A 10,270-nucleotide genomic window follows, 5' to 3' on the forward strand; every position below is an offset into this window, starting at 1 on the left:
AACCATCAAGATTAAATTATGAAGAAATAGAAAAATCTAAACAGATCAATGAGTGAGGAAATTGAATCGGTAATAAAAAGTCTTCCATCAAAGGAAAGCCCAGGACCTGATGGCTTCATTGCTAAACTTTACCAAACATTTAAAGAGCTAATACCAATTCTCTTCAAACTATTCCAGAAAATTGAAGAGGAGGGAATATCTCCAAATTCATTTTACAAAGCCAGCATTCTCCTGATTCCAAAACCAGACAAAAACATATCAGAAAAAGAAAACTACAGTCTAATATCTCTCGAACATAGATGCAAAATTCTCAACAAGATACTAGCAAATCAAATTGAACAGCTCATTAAAAAAAATCACCCATTATGATCACTTGGGATTCATCCCAAGGATACAAGGATGGTTCAACATATACAAATCAATAAATGTGATATAACATATTAATAAAAAGAAAGACAGAAACCATATGATCATTTCAATAGATGCAGAAAAAGCTTTTGACAAAATCCATCATCCTTTTATGATAAAAAATGCTCAACAAATAAGATATAGAGATATGTACTTCAACACAATTAAGGCCATATATTACAAACCCACAGCTAACATCAAATTGAACAGGGGAAAGCTGAAAGCTTCTCTTCTAAAATCTGGCACAAGACAGGATTCTCACTTTCACCACTTCTATTCAACTTAGTACTGCAATTCCTAGCCAGAGAAATCAGGCAAGAGAAAAAAATACAGGGCATTCAAATTGGAAAGGAGAAAGTGAAATTGTCCTTGTTTGCAAACAACATGATCTTATATATAGAAGACCCTAAAGATAACCACCAAAAAAATTGTTAGAATTAATAAATGAATTCAGTAAAGTTGTATGATTCTGTATATATTTTGAAGTTAGATCAATTGAGAGTTATGATGGTATGAAAAAGGAAGAAAGAAAAGAGAGCAGTTAAGCATCTTTTTTTTTGGCTGGCGACTCGGAGACTCAGTTTTTAATCCTGGCAGGGCCTCACTTACACACGTGCTCATCAGGCTTCAGATCTTGTTGAAAGCTGCGATGTCGACACTCTGCACATGCTCCTCAAACTTGGTGATCTCTTCTTCCAGCAAGTTGGTCTCCACCTTGTCCTCCACCACACACTGGATCTGTAGCTTGTGGATGCTGTAGCCCACGGGCACCAGCTTGGAGCCCCGCCAGACCAGCCCATCCAGCTGGATGGAATGCACACAGGCCTCCAGCTGGGCCATATCTCTCTCATCATCCCAAGGGTTGACATCCAGCAGGATGGAAGACTTGGCCACCAGCGCTGGCTTCTTGGCCTTCTTCTCTGCATACTGATGTAGCCTCTCCTCCCGCAGCCAGGCTGCCTCCTTATCCTCCTTCTCATTGTCACTGCCAAACAGGTTAATGTCATTGTCCTTGTCATCTTTGGCTCATGTGGCCTCCTTTTTGGTTGGAGGCTCCACTTGGCAGACACGTGCTAGGTGCTGGGTCTGCGGGGCTGTGGCCTGGTGGGTGGGTTAGCTCCTCTAAAGCACGCTCAGCTGGACCTCCAGCTTGGAGACAGCCTGCTGCAGGTCCAGCACCATGCCTCGCAGGCCCTGGTTCTCCACTTCCAGGTTGGCTATCTGGGTGATGAGCTCACCGTGGTCTCCATCTGGCCGCTGGAGGTCCCGGGGCCCAAACTTCCAGCCAGGGATTTCTGGATATTCTCTCTGGCTCTTGCAATGTCTCCAAGGGTCATCCTGGTGCCATTCTTCTGGCAGGAGGAGCCAACCACGGGCCTGTTCATCTGCTCATAGAATTTCCTTTCTGCAACTCGCATCGTCATACTTGAACTTCTCGAACCAGATCTTCTCATGGACTAGGAAGTTTGTAGCCACTTTTCTGACTCCAGCCAAGGACGATGGTAACCAGAGGCGGTGATGGGGTGTGGTGGTGGTGGTGGGGCAGCAGTACCAGGGGGCTGAGGAAAGGAAGGGTTCAACTTTTGAGCAACTGGAAGAATGGAGCTGGTAGCAGATTCAGAGGAAACATTTTAGTATTTTAGTGCTTAGTATAACAGCTAACAGCTAGTATTTTTTATAGTTCTTTATAGTTACAAAAACATTTGTGCACATTATTATGATGTTTTATCTTCCAAGCAGCACTGAGTTATGCTTGGTGCAATTATCATCTTTATTTTACAGAATATAGAACTATGACTCAAGGAAATTAAATTACTTGGCCTAAGATCTCATAGCTAGTTAGTGAGAGACTTGAATCTTAACCCAGGTTTGTTGAGCCCAAATCCAGGTCTCGGTCTGTCTGTTTGCCTTTTAATTTGCCGTTGATCCAATATTTATTCAAACCAAAAGGACTTCTGCTTTCACATTATTGTCTCATACTCCAACTGGTGTAACCAAAGCAGCTGTCATCTAATATCATTCTGTGGCAATGCAGACACAAGGGAAGGATAAGAGGAATGCTTAACCACGTAACTGTGCTTCTCTAAGAAATGGACACACTTAGTCATGCACAGTTTTGACCTGAAAGTGGCAACTTCTTTTTCAAATGCTGTGTTACAGCAGAGTTCCATCAAAAGGAGGAGGAAAGGGGGTACTGTGGAGGTAGCCCTTCCATGGGGACCAGAAATTGGAAGATCTAGTTCAAGTTTTAGCATTCTAGCACACAGCTATACGATCACATTCCTGCCAAAAATCTAATGAAAATCTTATTTAGGATAGAACTTATTATTATGATGATTAATAATAATAATTAACAGCTAACACATGGCATTGATCACAAACATTTTGCCTTAGCCACCATTTATCCTGCAAAGGAAGACTTCTAACTGATGAAGATTCTGAGACTGCTAGTAACTAACAGAGCTGGGACATATTAAATCCATCTCTCTTTGTAGGAACCTTCCCATTCTTAGTCCTCTGGAAAACCTGTGTTCATTTGCCAGGAATTTTGCCTAGAATTCATAAACTCTTGATCCAAAGAAAACTTTAAAATATAACACAAATTTTAGCTAAAAGCTTGCTAAGTCTCTCCTTTCCCTCTTCTACCTCTCTGAATTCTCTGTCCAGACACAATTTGTCACTTTAGTCAAGGATAGATGCAGGGCAAGGAGAATTTATATTGAGTTGTGTGTGCCTGGTTTAGGTAATTGCATGTTTCTTGGCACTCTGAAATGTCCCTCTGGAGGCTTTGCCTGCCCTTCCTGAGCAGCAGAGAGATGTGTGATGGTGAGATTGAGTTAAAATAAATTAACCAACATGGCTTCCCAAAGGGCAGTAAAGGCATAATCTTGAAAAAGGACTACTTTTCCTTGAAGGTTATCCCATGCAGCCTGGCCCATATGTTGGTGGAATGGATTTTTATATTGTCCACACAGATGGATGATGTTAGCAGTGGCTACAATTCCTTGGCCAGGGCTTCTCAGCCAGAAGTATGTCAGACTCATCTCTGGAGGATGCTGAAAGAAACACTGCTATATACCATGTCTCCCTCTTTTGCTGCAAGTGTTTCCAAGTTGGTAATCACATAGCACATGATATTCTTTATTTTAAAAAAGTGAGAAGTTATTTGGGACTATCCTGAATTACTCTCTCCAGGAAAGAATTTGGAAGGAAGAAGGATTTCGAGTTCTGATTCTAATCTTCTAAAAGCATTTGAACCTGGGTGTCATTCTGACCTTGGCCTGCCAGCTGCTCTGTTTATCTCTCCAGAATTCCATCCATTTATGATTTTCAAGCCACCTGGCCGCATGGTAAGCAGGAGAAATGCTAGAGCAAGAGGGAAAATTAAATGTGAATGCCTTTGTGGGCTTCTCTGCCATTGGAAGCTAATTCAACTATACATAGAGTGAGAGGAGGATTCAAACCAAAGAGAAACAGCATGCTGTAGCAGAAAGCCCTCAGAATGGGAGCTAAAAAACAGGTTCTAATCTAATTTACAAGGACTTTTATATGAGATAAATGACATTTTATGTGTTCCACGTTCAGTTACAAGCACATAGCAAATGCACAATCCTTTCTTTTCCTAGTCCTGATTCTTTCATGAACTCGTGGTAGCATTGGGCAAATTGGCTACACTGTCTAAAAGCCCATCTATAATGAAAAAAAAAAGAAGGGAGAAGGAAATTAATATATATTTAGACACCATATGGCCAAGCATGATGCTAGGTGTTTTACATAAATCTAATGTACAATGAATGCCTTAGTTTATAACTTTGTTTATCCTCTGGTTTCATGTATCCCCATATAGTGTTAGTTCCTAGGTGTGTGCATATCAAGAGATGTGGTAATAACAAACTATGATAGATGATCTCTATGTTCCCTTCTGATTTTAATTAATTTGCAGGTTTAACTGATTGTCCTGGTTAAAAGGAAATTAGGATTATATAGATAAACAGTTGTCAGTGTTACATAGAGATATAACACTGTATTAATCCAGGGATAGTCAGTTAAAGTACTATCAATGGGGCAGGCTCCTTGGCTGAAACAAGGGTCAAACTATTAGAGGTGACTGACTACCCTCTCCTGGGTAAGTGTATCTCATACAGTCAACTGCCATGGTTTTAGGCAGCCTATCTGAGATGTGAGGGCAGTTTTGAAAGAAAGGAATGTGGCATTTCCCAGTTCCCAGGACCGCACTGCCTTTCAGGTGGCCCTTTCCTATAGCAGCAGCTTTCACCCATTCAAAAAACTCTTTCTTCCCTTGCCCCTTCAGGCCTAGGGGCATGGCCACTTCCATTCTGTTACCAGTTCCTGCTAATCTCCACTCACTTTCCTAACTCTCCTCATACCTTTGTAAATAGTTCCTTCAACAACACCTTTTCAATGATCATTTTGGGTGTGCTGTTTCCTGCTGAGACTCTAACATTTTCTTTCTCTTGAGCTCTCCACCCATTAGCCACTGCTTACTGGATATATCACAGTTTCACAGGCGTCTCAACTCCATACATCTAATACAGAACTCATCGCAAACCTGCTCCTCCATCGGTGTTCCCTGACTCAGCAACTGATGCTGCTCTCTCTGTTAATCACCAGACAACCTGGTGGCATCCTAGACTGCTCCATCTCACTCACTTCATCTAGCCAGTCACTCATTTATACCAATTCTCCTTCAGAACATTTCCTGAATTCACCATTTCTTCACCATCTGCAGGGTTCTCACTCTCATTATTTCTCAAGCACAGTAGATTACCATCTGCCCTGGTCTGGCTCACCCTCACCTCTTCTGTTGTTTTCACTCTGTCACAATCATATTGTAGAAACAAAAATCTGCTCATGCCATACTACTCCATAAAACCCTTCAATGGCTCCTTATCTCCTTAAAGATAAGGTCTAAACTCCTTAGCAAATCATATAAGCCTCTTTTTTCTTTTGTTTTCTTTCTTTTCGTTTCATTTCGTTTTGTTCCGTTTTTTTTACCTTTTTAACCATTTTCCTGATATTTCCTCATAAGAACTCTACATTTCAGTCCTACCAAACCCCTGTGATAAACTGTCTGTTTATCAGAGACAGTTGAACTTCACACCTGTGCCTCTATGAGTGCTGTTTCTTCTGTCAAGAATATCCTGTGAGTGGTGGTCCTTCATGCCCTTCCTCTAGCATCACCTTCTCTAGGAATCGTCCCCATTCAACGCCCACAACTGGTTTGGGCGCCTCTAAGGTATTGCTGTGGCCCCTAGTCCTTCAGGTGATGGCATGTCCCAGAGCAAGATGCTCTGTGTTCTTTTGGATGAAATGCCAGCACTTTGTCCTGCTCTGTGCCAAGCAGACACCAGAAGACTTATGCTTGCTATTCTCTTTAAGGTGTGTAGGCCTTGAATGAGGCCTGGGACTCAAGTGTGGGCTGTTCTGGAGGGAAGCATCTTGGTCAAGTCTCATGACATAAGGTGTGCTGGAATGATTGATGGGTCTTGAAGTCTGAGATGGCTTTGAATCCCAGGTCTTCTGCTGATTAGCTGCATAGCTTTCAAGGAGGAAAAGTACAGAGAATGTTATACCAATGAATAGCTTGCTTACTGGCGATGTTGAGCCCTCAAGTTCCAGAGGGCAGTTTGCAGCAAGTGCATTCGTGAAACTGGAGCTAGGATTGAGGTATTTATTACGCAGGCCCATCTCATCTATCACCAGAAGGTCCCTTTCTCACTTGTGAAATATTGTTGCCTAGATACATGTGATTTAAAGCTTCCACCCCTATTATAAAGTTCAGTGATTTTTAAGCTAAAATTAACTATAGGGATAATAGAGAAAAGTACTTTTCAATCTTTGATTAGTGAGTTCTTTTCATAATGATATATAATCTTACAATGCCCCCTTAGGATTTAAAAAATCATAATTTTGATTTAGTAAAATACTTTGATCATGATTAAGTAAAGTTTATTTTTGATCTTATATATTATATAATAATTACATAACACATAAGGTATTATATATAATATACATAATATATAATATGTACGTAATTACATAATATATAATAAGATTTTCTCTTATATTATCTTCAGTTATTGATATGGATGTCTATCTATCTATCTATATGTTTTAGAGCTCCAGTCTAGCCTTCTTTCCTGAGCTCTAAACTCTGAAACCCAACCCTCTACCCTAATATACATCTCAAATTTAACAGGTCCTGATCATTCCTTCAAAATCTGTGCCAATTGCAGCCTTTCACAACGGTTAAGGGCAACTCAATCTCAACTCCTCTTTGTTTAACACCCCACATCTGATCCATCGGCAAGTCTTGATGACTCTATTCATGCACATACACTTATATATATAAAATATCACCACTTCTCATGACCTCTACGGCTACTACCATGGTCTGTAAGTCACCATCGTTTTCTTCTCTATTCATTGTGGTAGTTTTTTACCAGCCTTCCTGATTTTTAACTTTGCTTCCTAACAATTTATTCTAGGGCTTCTAGACTAGTATTTTTAAAACAACCCAGATAATGTTATTCTTCTGCTCAAAAACCTCAGAATAAAGCCAATTTCCTTAATTGGCTTATAAGGCTCTATATGAGTTGACTCCGGGCTTTCTCTCTGACATCATCCCTACTACCCGATCCTACTCTTCAACAGCCATACAGGAATTCTTGTTATTCTGAACATTTCCAGACCCAATCCTTCCTTGGGGTCTTTGCACTTACTATTTCTTCTTCCTGGAATATTCATTTGCCAGATATTTTCATAATTTGCTTTTACATCTCCTTCAAAGTATTTGCTCAGATATCACCTAGAAGTAAAATCCTTCCTGATGAATCTGTCTAAAATTATTCCCCTTCTCTGAATTTATGTCTCTTTTACTTACTTTACTTTTTTCCACAGTACTTATCATTTTCTAATATATACTATACTTTGCTTTTTAATTTCTGGTTTTTATCTCTTCCTCTAAAACACACATATTCATATATGTAATAAAAGTAAGGTCCATGTAGACAATACTTTTTATTTGTTTTACTCATTGCTGAACACTTGGAACCTAGAAAAGAGCCCTGGAAAATGGCAGACACCCGTTAAGGATTTGTTATTTGAATGAATTACAAAAAAGAACAAGTATAACTTTTTTCCATTTACCAAAAAAGCTTTTATAAATTTACTCTAAATCATACTTGCAAAAACACCATGTTTGGATGACAAATAAAATAAGATTTGAGATTATTTCATGTGTAGGAACTGAATTTAATTTAAAGGTAGGTTGAAATGATCCTACATATTATAGCAAAAACAACCCACTTTCGTGATCTGATTTTAGGAAGTATATTTGGAGTTTAAAAATCAGTTCCTAATAGTGTTTAGTAGACTAAACAATGTATCACAAACCCACAGATCTCATTTCTATTAACTGCTTTCTCTATATTCTCTTAAAGGGTCTTGGCAGCATGGATTTAAATATTTAATTTTTTTTTTCATTATTCACAATAGCCAAGATGTGGAAACAACTTAAATTTCCATCAAAGAATTAATGAATTATACATATTTATGCATATATATACACATGGATTATTATTATATTATAATTGAATAATATGGTTAAAAAGAAGATGTTGCCATATGTAACAACATGGATGAACCTGGGGAACCTTATGCTAAGTGAAATAAGCCAGTCACAGAAGGACAAATACTGCATAATTCTACTTATATGAGGTATCTAAAACAGTCAAAGTCATGGAGAAAGACAATAGAATGATGGTCGCCAGGGACAAGGGTTAGGGGAAAATAAGGAGTGGCTAATCAATAGGTGTAAAATTCCAGTTATGCAGATAAGTAAGTTGTAGAGATCTGCTGTACAATGTTCTGCAATAGTTAACAATACAGTATTGTATACTTTTTTTTAAAAAAAAAATTTAAGTGGGATCTCATATTAAGTGTTTTTATCACAATAAAAAAAGAGAGAAAAATTAAACTGGATGTTTATACTATCTTAACGGCATTAAGGTCTTAGAATAACTTTGAAATTCTTGGAAACACTGATCTAAGTAAGACAACTGTTTCACCTTGTGGAAGAGAAAAGAAGATCTAGAGAAGGGGCTTACCCGAGTGGAGGGGGCTCCAGAACTGAAGGAATCTCTTGATCAAGGTTATCTATACTGTAGTTTTTATTCCTGTAAAGTTTCTTTTTTTACTCCCCAGTTTTAATTATCCTCATTCAAAGGCCATGTTCTCATCGCAATCTCTCTCATTTTTTTGTTTTTGTATATTATTTATTCACTTCTGATTATATAATGAAAATAAATAAATTTATTAATTTTCTTTTTTATTTAAGGTAATTTAGTTGTAAAATGGTATATCAACTTTTTTCTTACACTTGGTTCTGATATTTGCTGCAACAATATGAGTGATTAGGATCCTACTGACAGAGTTTTGATTGGTTAAATTTATTTGTGTTCCAATTGTTAGAGAAAGATTCATATATACTCAGGAATAAAAGCAGCATGGGTATATTTTTATATGCATTTTATATTTTGTATAGTTATTTTATTAGATCTATTATAAACATTTAAACTACTACTACAACTAAAGCAGCTAGTATTGAAGGAACGTGCTCTATGTACCGTACTCTGCTGAGCACTTCGTGTACATTATCTCATTTGATCTTCCCAAGCAGCTCTAGTCAAATTAAACTAATGGTACTTCTCTGAACACTCCACGCATTTTCTTGTCTCAGGGGGTGCATTGTTCCTTGCGCCTGAATGCTTTCCTCTCTTATATCTATCTGGTCAACTCCTACTGATCTTTTGAAATTTGGCTTTTCGGTAACCTCTTTTGGGAAATGTTCTAAAATAATTTCCCCATCTACACCCTCTATGCTAACTTTTTATCAAGCATATACTTTACTGAACTTTTCAGAATTAAAAAATTATTGTGTTTTTATCTTTAACTTTCCCTACTAGCTTAGCAGATTTTACAATGCTCATGACTAACCTACTACTGACAAGAAATTACTTGCCTAAATTCACATAGCTCATAACTAGTTACTTTTTTCTTTTTGTCTTTTTCTATCATTAAACTTAATATTTTATTTCTAAATTGCTCCAGATTTTTATAGGTAGACGAATTTGCCAGTATGTATATCTATCTATCTATCCATCTATGTATTTATTTTAGAGACCAGGTCTTCCTATGTTGCTTGGCAGGGTCGGACTTAAACTACTGGGCTCAAGTGATCCTCTCTTATGCTGTCTCTAAAATCCAAAAAAAAAAAAAAAAAAAAAAAGGGATTTTCTCACCTCAGCCTCCTGAGTAGCTGGGGTTACAGACACATACCACTGCAGCTCTGGCTCATATTTTTTTTTTTTTGAAGCATTTTATCTACTTTATTTTTCTTGACTTAGAGTTTTATATAGGAGAGTAAATGCCACATCGAATAGTATGATAATAAGTTAAAGTGGGCTTATATCCTGGTTTGCCTAGAATAGTCCAGGTACAAGCAATTGTCCCAGGTAAAGCCATTGTCCCAATATTATTAATACTAATACTTTAACTCTCAAAAATGTCATGTTTAGATGAAAATTACATAATCACTTTAGAAATTGTGCATATATGGCATACCTCTTTCATTCTTAATTTACTCAGAATTCTTCTAATATTTTGTTATTAGTATCATGTTTACTATAGGTGTCTGATAGTTTTTTTTTCTATCTTAAGAAAATATTCTTCCATTTTTAGCTGTTAATTTATTTTATCATAATCAGAAATTAGTGTTAAATTTTATCCAATTTTTTATGTTATCTATGACATATATCACATTTTTCTGTTTAATGTGTCA

General features: G+C 37.5%; 1 pseudogene across 1 annotated transcript in view; it reads right to left on the reverse strand.

Moving 5' to 3' along the window:
• Positions 1-984: 984 nt before the first annotated feature.
• LOC105808214 overlaps positions 985-10,270 on the reverse strand; it is an 18,689-nt pseudogene continuing 9,403 nt past the window's right edge. The window contains exon 2 of the transcript XR_001137373.1: positions 985-1,999. The product of XR_001137373.1 is annotated as an elongation factor 1-delta pseudogene (transcript). The remainder of the gene's footprint in view (positions 2,000-10,270) is intronic.

Source organism: Propithecus coquereli, unplaced genomic scaffold, assembly GCF_000956105.1.
Source record: "Propithecus coquereli isolate 6110/MARCELLA unplaced genomic scaffold, Pcoq_1.0 Scaffold170, whole genome shotgun sequence".
NCBI classification, from domain to species: domain Eukaryota; kingdom Metazoa; phylum Chordata; class Mammalia; order Primates; family Indriidae; genus Propithecus; species Propithecus coquereli.